Consider the following 12718-nt stretch of genomic DNA (forward strand, 5'->3'; position numbering starts at 1 on the left):
TAAGCCCCCAGAGGCAGGAAGAGGCAGGATTTGGTTCCCCCCTCTTTGGAGGACACTGTTTCTGAGGAATTCCTCATGGCCCAGAAGGGAGAGCTCTTGCTGGCCTCCACTCGAGGCCGGCTCCGGTGCCTTCTCCCCAGGGGTGATGTCCCTAGGGAGCTGTGCGTGCGCAGGGATGCTGACAGTGCCCCTGTGCCGCGCAGCAGGGCTCGACGGGGAGCCCCCGGGGAGCTGCCGTGGGGCTCATCCCAAACCCTGCTCAGCACCAGCCCTCGCCGGCCCTTGCCAGCCAGCTGGGCTGACTTAGGGCCGTGTTCAGGGCTGGGAAAGATGGGCAGCAGCGCGTGGTACGCACCTGGCCTTCCTGACGTGCTGCAGCTTCCTGCATTTTCTCAGGTTTGGGTCCACAAAGTCATTTCCTCTCTTCTCCTTTTTATTTGTGCTTGGCTGTCCCTCTCCTCTGCCCAGGCTTCTTTTCTCTTCCTTTTCCTTGACTTTTCCTTCTCCTGGTGGGAGCCTGCAAACCTTTCCATCCCACAGCGTGATGAGATGGGGAAAGCCCCAAGCCCCTGCAGCGAGCTCTCAGGTCAGGCAAGGGGAGCTCTTCCTACCTGGTTTCCTGGGGCAGGCTGGTCAGTTGTGGCAGGCGTGCCAGGGACTCTGCCGTGCCCTCGGGGGTGCCTGGAGGCAAATCTGGAGGTGCCTAAACCAGAAATTTGGGAGGTAACGGGTGGCAAGTGACAGCCTGGGGTAGTGAGGGCCTGACTGCCAAATTGCTGTATGAGCTCTACAGAGGAGATGCTGGTTTGCATCGTGCACATTTTGCACAGGCCAGCCAACGCAGCCTAGACTTGATGAAGCTGCGACGGAGTCGGATTTGAGCAAAAGCCCTCTCAAGGTGGCAGCTACTCCTTTCTGTCCTTTTGTGGGTATTTTGTAGGTATGTTTTGTTTGATGAAGCAGATCATACTTAATGAAGTGCATTCCAGAAACAGCCTTTCCAGTTTTCCTTAACACGCACCACTCTGGGGGGAGAGGAGGAACCCCAAAGGCACAAGAGAGCGGCTGCCAGGAGGAGGCCCAGCGGCTGCTTGGCCTCCTGGGAAATTACTGTCCCACCTGAGACATGTTGCCCCAGTGTCTGTGGAGCTGCCGTACCTCTGCCGCTTTGGGCCCTGCCCCTGTGTCTCCCCCAGCTCCTCTGTCGATGCCCAGCAGAGAGGCGGCTGCATCCAGAAAGGCTTTTGCCGGACGGTGGGTCTCTGCTGTGCCTGGAGGGCCACTTTGCTCTTTGCACCGCAGCTCTGGAAAGCAAAAGCACGTGCAGCAGCGCGACTTCTTGGAAGTCAAGAACACCTAAGCAAAGCCCAGCCGAGCCCTACACCACTTGTCTCCTCAGCGTTGAGGTTTCTGGCATCCCAAGCCCCAGTGTCTGTGACAAGCCTCAGTCCCGCCTCCTACCTGTGCCCTTGTCCATGGGTGCTGGCACCTCCTCGGCTGATGGAGGGGAGAGGCCGGCCACCTCCTCCCCAAAGATGTCCCCGCAGTTTTCAATGAGGAACTCCACCAGCACGTTCACCTGCAGACATCAAAGCCTTGGTCTCAAGCCAGGTGCCTGCAGACATGTCAAGCAGCCTTTCCCACTGCTGACCCTTCGTCTGCGCAGGCGGCTGCGGCTGGGGGTTGCTCTTCCAGGCACCCAGCCCACCAGCACTGGCCCAAGGGAGGAGGCAGCCAGGGACCTCGCAACAGCCAAGCTCCGATGGGCCGGGAAGGCAGCACTGGCTGCTGGGTAGGGCGTACCTTCTCGGTCACCACCAGCATGGCCTGCAGCGGGAGCAGGTCCTCGTTGGGTGGGCTCAGCAGGTTGGGCCCGACGCAGATGGCCAGGTTGCTGCAGCTCATTCTGCTGGTGGCTGCGTTGTGGCCGATGTGCTGCAGCAGGGCCATCAGCCGCTTCAGGAGGAGGAGGTTGGCCGCAGGCAACTTGTTGGCCACCCTGAGGGAAGAGGAAGACAAGGCTGATGAAGCAGAGGGTGCCCACAGCCGTCCCCGCAGCTGGCCCCAGGCGGGTGGGAGCCAGCGGCCGTGTTGCACAGCTTTGCAGCTGCCCGAAAAGACAGCTTTCTGAGGAGCCCGTGCCTTTGCAGGCAGGTCCCAGAACTCTCCCGGTCCCTGCTCACCAGGCAGGCTGCTGCCCACACTTACGCTTTCAGCTCCTCCACCTTGGCCTGCTTGCTGGCCCTCTCCATGGCTGCCATCCAGTCCTCGTAGAGGCCGATGACGAGGAGCTTGGTGGGGATGCTTCGCAGGAAGTCCTGCAATGCCAAGGGCTGCAGGTGAGCCTTTGAACGCTGCAGGCCAGCCAGGAGCTCCTCCAGCTGCAGGTCAGAAGCGCTCACCTTCAAGATGACGGCCAGCAGCACTGCAGGCTGACTTCCCACGTCAATGTCCTTGCCGCGGTCCAGGGCCTCGCGCAGCTGCCGAAGTTCTGTCCCACCGGCAGCTCTTTGGAATATCCCCTCCGTTGCTGGTCCTTGCTGGCGCAGGACAGCCAGCAGCTCCTGCAGGAGAGGCAGGAGGCCACTTGCTTGGCTGAAGAACCAAGCGGTGGCAAGGACCAGAGCTCTGCCCCAGACGTGGTTGCCTAAGCGCCACAAAGGGTCTGGGACCAGAAGCAGGTTCTGGGGGTGCAGAGCCCAGTGCCCTGTCCCCGCAGCTGCTGGGGACATGCAGGCCCTCTCCAGAGCAGCTGGAGGGAGGGCTGGGGACCCCGTCTGTCCAGGCTGGCTTACCTGGATGGGCCGGGGCAGCATGTTGTCCTCCCCACAGAGGGCTGCCAGGGGCTGCCCAAAGAGCGCCCTGCTGCAGCTGGAGCCCACCTGCCCTGGCGCCTGGGCAGAGGCCGGGGTGCGCCGCAGGGCGAAGGGCCAGGGCAGCCCCATCCTCCTCCTGCTGGTGCTGCTCCCGCTGCTGCTCCCTCCTGCTGCAAAGGAAAACAGAGTAAGACACCGCCAATGGAGACCCCAGGCCAGCGGTCCCAGCGCCTGCCCTGCCCTGCGCTGCCCCGCCTGCAGCACGGTGCTGTGTGGTGCGGCAGGATGGGCAGGGAGGCAGCAGCTGGAACCGCGGCTGTGGCTCGGAGGTGTTGACTTAGAGGCTCTTGAGAGCCATCGTGCCACGGGGTCAGCCTGTGCCAGCCTTCACCCTGCCCTTCTGCAAGCTGCGGGCAGCAGCAGAGGCTCCGTGTCCCCGCAGAAGCATATCCAGCAGGCACTGCCCAGCAGTTGTCCTTGTCCGTCCAGGTGACATCCTTCCGTGGGCTGCCCAACCTGCATGGCGACACTTGGGACAAGTGAGCGCAGCATTGCAGGAGGTTGCCTTGCTTTCCCAAACTCACCTGGTGCGGGGCAAAGTCCCCCTGCGTTTGCAGATGGGGCTGTCGCAGGCCCTTGCTTGGGATGAGCCTGCAAGAACCAAGAATCAGGCTGTGCTTGCAGAGCAGCCCCGCAGCAGAAAGGGCCACCAGCAGCCTGAGCGCGGCAGAGCTGGGACCCTCTGCCCTCCCGGGCTCTCTTCCCCATGTGGCAGGGTTCCTCCCAGTGTCACCAGTCAGAACGTGCTGGCGTGCTGCTGGCTTCCCAAAACTCTCTGCTCCCTGAGTGGCACCATCAGACCCTCTGTCCCTCCTGCACAAGGTCACCCCAGTCCCTGTGCATCCCGGCGCAGCCAGAGGCAGGTGCAAGGCAGCCATTCTCACCTCTGCCTGTGCCTCCATCAGCCTCTCCAGGCTCCTGGCGCGCAGTGTCCTCCACTGGGCAGGAGAGAAGGAGGGGAAGAAGGTGAGCAGCCATGGCTCTGCTGCTCGGCTGCAGGAGCAGTGCTTGGGGACAGGACCCAGAGCAGAGAGACACTCACGGCGTGGCGGCGGCTCAGCTCCCTCTCCAGGAGCTTGATGGATGTCAGATGGGTGACGCGGGCTCCCTTGCGTCCTTCTGGTGTCCTGTGCACTGGGAAGGGAGAGGGAGAGAGCTGGGTGAGCCCCAAGCCGTCTCTTGTCTCTTGTCAGGCAGCTGTGCCTGAGAGCTGCTCGCAGCCACGGGGGCACCTTCCCCAGCTGGGGGCTGTGTTCCCCCGTCCATCCAGCTTCTCCTGGAGCATTCCCCCGGCTTACCCCAGCAGCGTGGCCACCCACAGCTCCTTCAGTGCCTGGGATCTGCAGATAGAGAGGAGAGAGAGCGTCAGGCCCTGCTGCCCCCAGCCCTGGGCAAAGGTGGGGGCCTGCACAGCCCTGTGCTGTGGGGCAGGACAGAGGCGCTGTCCAAGCCCTGGGTCGCTCTGTCCTGCCTGAGCGGCTGCATTTGCCCTTCCCTTCTGGGGACCAAAAGGTGACCAGGGCATGCGGGATGGGGAAACATCCCCCATCCCTCCCTCCCTGCCACCGAGCTGCCTGCCCCCTGCCCAGCTCTGCACGCAAGGCAGAGGCCTGTGTTCATGGGATGGCGTGGGCACGGCTGGGAACCTCTGCTGCCCGACCACGACTCACCCAAAAGTGGCGATGCAGGAGCCGGTGGGCCAGGCGAGGATGACAGAGGTGCAGTCCCCATCGGTGCCTTCCTCCTCCTCCTGTCCATCCTGCCCCGCAGCCTCCTTCCCGCTGCTGAGCACCCACAGCTGGTCCAGCGCCAGGCGGAGCTGTGGGCGCAGGCTGGTGCCATGTCTGCAGAGAGCAGAGGCGGGCACTGAGCTGGAGGGGGGCTCCTTGGGCTGGGTCCCCACGCGCAGAGCCCTGTCCCCCACCTGCCCTTGGGACGGACATTGGTGCCTCCAGCACCGAGGGGCCGGGGCCTGGGGCTGGTGCCAGGGTGTCCCTGGGCCGGGGCTGGGGGCAAGGATCTGGGCTCTGAGGGTCTTACCGCAACTTGGCGACCACCAGTTCCTCGTGGAGGAGCAGAAGGTGCCTCTCGCTCCTCTTGCGGCCCCGGGTCAGCCGCACGTCCGCGCTCAGCACCGGCTCGGCGTCGCTGAGAGCCTCCCTGCAGAGCAGAGAGCGGCGGGCATGAGCAACGCCAGTGCTGCGTGGCCCAGCTGTGCCCGCGTGTCCCCGAGCCCGGGGGGAGCCCACCTGGAGCCGCAGCAGCAGCTGGCCTGGCCCATCCTGCCCGGGAGAGGAGGGCCCTGGCCGTGCAGCGAGGAGGGGGCCCAGCCGGCGACGGCGAGGCTGGGAAGCGGGGTGCTGGTGCTGTGGCAGCGCTGCTGGGCCAGAGGCTGCCTCCTGCCAGCGCCGCTGCGTGCCAGCACGGCTCTGCCCTGCTGCCTGTGGTGGCCGTGGGCTCCCCGTGACCAACGGTCTGAGCCCAACGGAAAGTGGGCGGGGCCTGCGGGGCGGGGCTGGGGCCCTCTCCAGTATGGCCGGGCCTGCCTCGCCCCGGGGAGCCCCGCGCAGGACAGGGCAGGGGGCAAGGGCCACCTCCCTGCGCCTGCGGCCAGCGCTTTGCCCTGGGGTTTGGACAGGGTCCTGCTCGATAAAAGAAGCTGTTTTTCCTAGAGATGACCGTTGTGGCCTGAGGCAGACTCCTCTTGGTGGAGGCCGGCCTAGCGGTCGGAAGGCCTCTGGCACACAGGCCGTGCCAGGCCTCAGGCCCCAAGGCGCTGGAACTGGAGCAGGCCCAGCAGGAGGAAAAACTTCCGTTTTTACCAAAAGACGGGGGGACTAGCAGCAGTCAAGAGCCGCTTGGGTCCTGCCAGGCGCCACAGGGAAATGAAATGTGTGGTGAGCTTCGGCAGGAATTGTGGTGCCCCTGGAGCACCACCCTTGCTTGGGAAGGCTTTATCCCACCTGGGTGTTAAGGCTTCACCCTTGGCAATCAGGGCTGGATGAGCGCCTCACAGGAGCCCCTGCCCTGTTAGCCATGACCTTCACCCAGCCGGTGGCCGACACGGCCAGGGGCGAGTCTGTGGGGTAGGCCGTGACCATGGCAAAGAAGGGGAAAAGTAGTCAGCTTTTGATGGCCCGTGTCTCGTTTCACTGTTGACCCTAAGCAATGCCTTGCTTCAAATAGAAGTGATTCAGAGAGTTACACACCCGCCCTTTTCAGGAAAAATGCAGGAAATCAGAGACATCTAGCAAATTCTCTTGTGGCTGTTGTACACTGCAGCAAGAAGCAGCGTGGGTCCAGTGGCTAATGCTGGAAGGGGAATTCAGCACTTCTGGGAAAGGGAGATAAAGGCACTCTTGGGGGCCAGGCTGGGATTGGAGAGCCTGGGTGGGTGTCTGGGGTCCCAGCTTTCCCGCAGTGCTGACTGTGGTGCCTGCTGCTTGTTCTTCCCTGCAACACCAGTTGCATCCACCTGCTGGGGCTGTGCTTGGGAAGGGCTCCGGGGGTGAGCAAGCCCATGGGATAGGCCTGGGGAGAAGCTCTTCTCCAGAGATCTACCAGAAACTGTCCAGAGCATCCAAGAGGATGCTCTGTATGACAAGGGAAGGTGCCCGTTGGTCCAATGTATGAGAGCCTGCAGGGCTCCCATCAGGGTCCTTTGACCTACCCATCCTCCAGCCAGCAATCCAGGTGCTGGGGGGTCCCATGTAGGTCTCCTGAGGTACCCTTTAGCTCCGGGCAAGGTGTCGTGCCTCAGTGTGTGCTTGCAGGGCATGTTTCCTTCCTGCTGACAAGGGCGGAATTGCAGTTAAATGCCCCTGGGCGATCCCAAGCCAAGCAAACTTTTTTCTATGGGCCACACTGCTTTGCAGTCCATGTGTGTGGTTCAGCTCCTGTATAGGAGCTGAGGACACGAGGTGACCTAGCTTGGAAGCTGGCCACTCTTGCTCCAGGCAACTCCAGTTGCTTGTGTTTTCCTTCAGCTTCCCCAGCCTGATCATCTCCACTGTCACCTCCTCCCTGTCCTACAAGAAGTATCCCTATCCCAGCCATTAGGACAGTGGCACAGCACTCAGAATCCAGATCACTGGTAGAGAAGAAGGACAGAGGAAAAGAGAAGTTCTCCTTTGAAAGAAATCCTTCTTTGTCCTCCTTTAGCTACTAGTGGATGAAAAAAAGGGGGACAGAATTTCAGGCCAGCCACAGCACTGGCTTTCAAGCCTGAGCTGGTCATGTCATGGCTGTTCTGGAATGTGGTACAGTGAAAGGAGAGAGAGAAATGGCAAATTTTCCCCCTCGGGGCGGTCAAATGCTGGCAGAGGTTGTCCAAGGAGGTTGTGCAGTCTCTGTCCTTGGGGATCTTCAAAGGCCAAGGGCACACAGTTCTCTGCGACCTGCTCGAGGTGAGCGTGCTGGAGCAGAGGGCTTGGCCCAGAGGACCTCCACGGGTCCCTTCCAACGGCCCCCTCCTGTGTGGCTCTGTGCTTTGCTTTTGCCCTGGCAGAGACCTTCAGGGACTTTGTGTTCCATTTTGTGTTGCCTTAGGGCTACAGTGTGCTGGGGTTTGGCGGCAACAAGGTTATGGTATGCCAGAGGTCAAGCGAGTTAGTGTCAAAGTGTGTTACTGTTATGGACAGAATCTGTGTTTGTTGGCCCTTTGTTCCTGGGGTTATGGCATTTTTATCTTATCTTGTGATCTGTGTGGTGGTTTTTTTTGTGGAGAGTGCCTTTTTTCAGCTTTTTTTTCCTTTGTACAGTATGGATGGGTGCCTTTGGTTTGTGTACGAAGTTTCTTCTGGTTGTTTTTCTGCTGTGCTGGTGGATGGTGGTGTTTTTTCTGTCTTGAAACCATCATTACTGGTCTAATATATCTCCTGCAGGTCAGGCAGTGTCACTTCTGGCGTGGTCTGACTCATTTCTGGTGAGCTGGTGGGTAGGTGTGGAGGACTTGTGGTCCCTCCATGGAGAATGACTGCTAGAGGACTAACAGGCAGATCTGTGGAGGGGTGAGAGGACCACTGGCCCATAAGTAGTGACTGTCAGAGGACTAACTGTACTTGAACTAACGTGGGCTTCCAAATTCGTGGTTATCTGTCCTGCCTTGTGGAAGAGCCATGGGAAGTCACCAGCCACACGGAAGGACAAGGGGGGTCCCAAGGCTACATGGCTTCTTGGGTTTTGCTTTTGAGTAAGAAAGTCTTGCCTCAACATGAGTACAACTGTGGACAGACAATTTTGTTGACTTTAGAAATTAGGGAGCAGCACTTTTGTGCTGTGCCTCACATGGCTGCCAGGGCAGGGTGAGAAACAGCAAGAGAATTCCTTCCTGGCACCTTCTCCAGGGGAGCCGTGCTGCACTTCACAAGGTGAGCCCTGGTTCTGCATGAGTGCAGAAGGTTTTGGTCAATTTTCTCACCACAGAAAGCAGGGAGCAGAACTTTAGTGCTGACTCACATGGCTGCCCGGGCAGGGTGAGAAGCAGCAAGAGAATTCCTTTCTGGCATGTTCTCCAGGGGGGCAGGGCTGCACTTTCCCAAGATGATTTTTATTGGCTCTTAACGACTGCAACTCTGAAGGGTCAATGTTCTCACCACAGGAAGCAGGGAGCAGCACTTTTGTGCTGTGCCTCACATGGCTGCCCGGGCAGGGTGAGAAGCAGCAAGAGAATTCCTTCCTGGCACCTTCTCCAGGGGAGCCGTGCTGCACTTGGCTGAGGTGAGCTCTGGTTCTGCATGAGTGCAAAATGCTTGGGTCAAATTTCTTACCACTGAAAGCAGGGAGCAGAACTTTTGTGCTGTGCCTCACATGGCTGCCCGGGCAGGGTGAGAAGCAGCAAGAGAATTCCTGCTTGGCACCTTCTCCAGGGGAGCCGTGCTGCACTTTCCCAAGATAGATTTTTTCTTTTGGCTCTGCAGGAGTGCAAAAACTTCGGGTCCATTTTCTCATCACAGAAAGCAGGGAGAAGAACTTTTGTGCTGTTCCTCACATGGCTGCAAGTGCAGGGTAGAGAACAGCAAGAGAATTTTTTCCTGGTACCTTCTTTATGGGAGGAGTGCTGTACTTTCCCAAGGTGATTTTTTGGGCTTTTAACCATTGCAACTCTGAAGGATCAATTTTCTCACCACAGGAAGCAGGGAGCAGAACTTTTCTTCTGTGCCTCACATGGCTGCCAGGGCAGGGTGAGAAGCAGCAAGAGAATTCCTGCCTGGCATCTTCTCCAGGGGAGCAGCGCTGCGCTTTAAGGTGATTTTTTTTTTTTTCTGTGCATGATTGCCGCTGAAAAGAGGTCAGTTTTCTCACCACAGGAAGCAGGGAGCAGAACTTTTGTGCTGTGCCTCACATGGCTGCCCGGGCAGGGTGAGAAACAGCAAGAGAATTCCTTCCTGGCACCTTCTCCAGGGGAGCAGTGCTGCACTTTCACAAGGTGAGCCCTGGTTCTGCATGAGTGCAGAAGGTTTTGGTCAATTTTCTCACCACAGAAAGCAGGGAGCAGAACTTTAGTGCTGTGCCTCATATGGCTGCCAGGACAGGGTGAGAAGCAGCAAGAGAATTCCTGCCTGGCACCTTCTCCAGGGGGACAGTGCAGCACTTTGCCAAGGTGACTCTTTGGGGCTCTGCATGATTGCCAATGTAAAGGTGTCCAATTTCTCACCACAGAGAGAAGGGTGCCGAACTTTTCTGCTGTGCCTGACGTGGCTGCAAGGACATGGTGAGAAGATCCCAGGTAGGAATTCTCTTGCTGTTTCCCACCGTGCCCTGGCAGCCATGAGAGGAACAGCACAAAAGTTCTGCTCCGTGCATTCTGTTCTGAGAAATTTGACCTCTCATACTTGGAATCATTCACAGAACAAAAAAATCACCTTGGGAAAGCGCAGCGCTGCTCCCCTGGAGAAGATGCTAGGAAGGAATTCTCTTGCTGTTTCTCACCGTGCTCTGTCAGCCATGTGAGGTACAGCACAAAAGTTCTGCTCCCTGCTTTCTGTGGTGAGAAAACAGACCCCTCACATTTGAAATCATGCAGAGCCAAAAAACCTCACCTTGGCAAAGTGCAGCACGGCTCCCCTGGAGAAGGTGCCAGGCAGGAATTCTCTTGCTGTTTCTCACCCTGCCCTGGCAGCCATGTGAGGCTCAGCAGAAAAGCACAGCAGTACATAGTAGTAGGTACTGGAGTAAAGGGAGCGTGGGGGAGGAGGCTGGAGCTTGGCACCCTGCTCTGGCACACCTGGGTTTCCTGAGACACGTCAGGAATTGTACCCCAGCCCTGGGTATATTTCCTCATTGCTTTTCTGAGGTGATGGTAGCTGTTGTGTCCTGGCGCAGCTGGTTCCCCTGCCCAGGGTTGGGGCGTTCATGCTCTGAACCCACAGTCGAGGTGCCCGAGCCGTCTGTGCCCTGAGCCTGGAGCAGAGGGGCAGTTGCAGTCTGTCCTTAATTTCTGGGGGGGGTGAAGGGCTCTCTGAGGTGGGGAAGATGGAGCTCCCCGTGCAGCAGCCAGGGGTGGTGGCTGGAGGTGGGCTGTGTTGCGGTTGCTGTTTTGTCCTGCCCCCGCAGGAGGATGTGGCTGCTTTCTTAGTTCTGCTGCTTTCCTCCTAATGCAGGAGGCTGGTCCCTGCAGGCTCCAGGGAAGTGGGGCTCTGGAAGTGCCTAACTCTGGGGCTAGAGGGTAGGGGAAGCTGCTGGACTGGTATGGGGGCATGCAGACTGGAAGCCCTCTGGAAATAACTGGTGTGGGCATGATGAGCAGGTTTAGTTTCAAGTGAAGTGAAATTATAGTTAGAAAATTGAAACAAATAATCCCGTTACTCTCAAGACCCAGTAATAAAGCACTGATACCCAGATTAGTGTTGTATCATCCCCATTAGATTTCTCTCTTAACGAATAGTTCTTTCTAGCTTTCAATCCGAGCTCCAGCTGCAGCATGCCCGTGTGTCCGTAGGACCGTGCTGTTCTCTCATGTTCCTGGCAAGGACAAAAGGAAATGGCAACCCTGTTGTTCCCTGAAACTATGAAGGGCCTGGTACCGTGAACATTCGCAATGCTGTAGCTGTTTCGGGAGTAATGAGCTGAAAGTATTGCCTCGTTTGCAGGATGTGGGTCAAACTTGAGGGGAAGGGAATGGTGGTCTTTGCATAGAATGGTGTCTAGCTGTGTACAGCAAGTCCACATGAAGAAAAAGGATGTGGAACAGGAGGAAGCAGGAGGGGGTAGGATCTGTGATTTTTTACTTATTGTCAGGATGTAAAATAATTTTAGGGTAGAGCTGGGTTTGAGGCCACTGGTCTTTCAAGTCCCAGAAAAAAAAAGAGGTGGGGACATCCATCTGTTCCTTGGTCCAGTTAGCCAGAAAGGGAGGGGAAATGATTTCTCGTCCAAAGTAGTGCTTAGTAAATGCTGTGCATACTCACCTTTGACTTTTGTCGGTGCTTGAGACCCACTTTCTGGGGGTGTTTTCTTTCCCTTTCTTGCACACCCACTTTTTGAGAGACAGATGGGGAGGTTGTTTAGCAGGCTGGTGATAGAAGAAGGATGGCCCATGGACCTGTTAAGCCATGCTGCCTGCAGGATAAGGATGCTTGAGAGGAACTGCCATTAGGATAGCCTGAAGTGGCCAAGCTGTCACATCTGTTGTATTTCTATTTGAGCTAATTGCTCATGCGACTTTAATGGTTTCATGCTTTTATTTCTGCTGCTACAGCTTTTAATGCCTGTAGGGAGCCTAGAGTTTGGGTGTTAGTAAGTGAAAAATAAGGCCCTCATTCTCCATGGAGAAAGGCTCTTGGGCATGGTAATTTCATGCCTGGAAGGAGTCATATTTGCTGGATAAGTTTTGTAACCTAACCAAATTAGCTTTGAGAAACCATAGTTGTTAATCAGAGTATTGAACTCTATGGTCCCTTAGTTAAAAACATCACCAACCTCCTTGCACAAAGGATGGGTGTTTGGTTTGCAAAGTAGGAGAGCAGTGAGAGCAGTCTGATTTTGATGCTTGGGGCAGCAGCGATCCCTGGGTTTAAGGTTGTTCATAATACTCTGAGCACTTAGTAGGGTCAGGCACAAAGTCACATCGGGTCAGCTGTTTTTGCAAAATGAAGCAGTGAAGTGACATTGTTCCCACCAAAAAACTTTTAAAGAGTAATAAAGGACAGTTTGGGTATTAATAGAGATTTGGATAATAATTCCAGCAAATAGTTCCAAAATACATGGAAGACGGGGAGAAGATGAGAAGTGCCAGCAGTCTTTGATGTGTGTTTGTGGCTTGTGGGACTGCGCCCACAGCAAAAGGCTGTTTTGGAGTGTTTGTTCTGGGCTTTTACTTCTATCAGTCTTAACTCTGCCACTGAAATATGGTCTAGTTATGAAACAGGGTGGGGATGCCGGCTGCTCTCCAGTTATGAAGGATGCCACAGCCCGGAGACACAGCTGTCTCCTTTGGGTCTGCCATGGAAGGGGATGCTGGATTTTCCAAGTCCCGTTGCTGTTCCTTGCAGGTCAGCTGAGGCATGGCCACTGGAAAGCCCCGCTGGTTCACGGGGTCCTCCAGGATGGCTGGTAGATTCCTGAGCCAAGTGGTAGTGCCTCCTCGTAAGCCGAAGCTAGCCAGAGGGACAGAGAAGCCTGCAACTGTAAGTACCTGCTGCGGCCAGGTAGGAGCTGTGTAAGGCTGGAAACTGCCCCCACGTCCTTCCTCTACCTGCCCCTCCTGTTGTCTGGCAGCACCGTGAAGCTGGACACCACCTCCCCGTCTCTCTGCTGCCATGCTTCTGTCGGAGGTGGTGACCATGGTGCAGTAGGGGATGGACTGTGTGCTGCTTCAGGGCAAGTCCAGAGTTGTGTCTGGA

General features: G+C 57.2%; 1 pseudogene; it reads left to right on the forward strand.

Annotated features, from left to right (window-relative positions):
* The first annotated feature begins 12421 nt into the window (after positions 1-12421).
* The window catches only part of LOC130143368 (hydrocephalus-inducing protein homolog), a 66608-nt pseudogene continuing 66311 nt past the window's right edge, over positions 12422-12718 (forward strand).

This window comes from Falco biarmicus, unplaced genomic scaffold, assembly GCF_023638135.1.
Source record: "Falco biarmicus isolate bFalBia1 unplaced genomic scaffold, bFalBia1.pri scaffold_27, whole genome shotgun sequence".
Taxonomy (NCBI): Eukaryota; Metazoa; Chordata; class Aves; order Falconiformes; family Falconidae; genus Falco; species Falco biarmicus.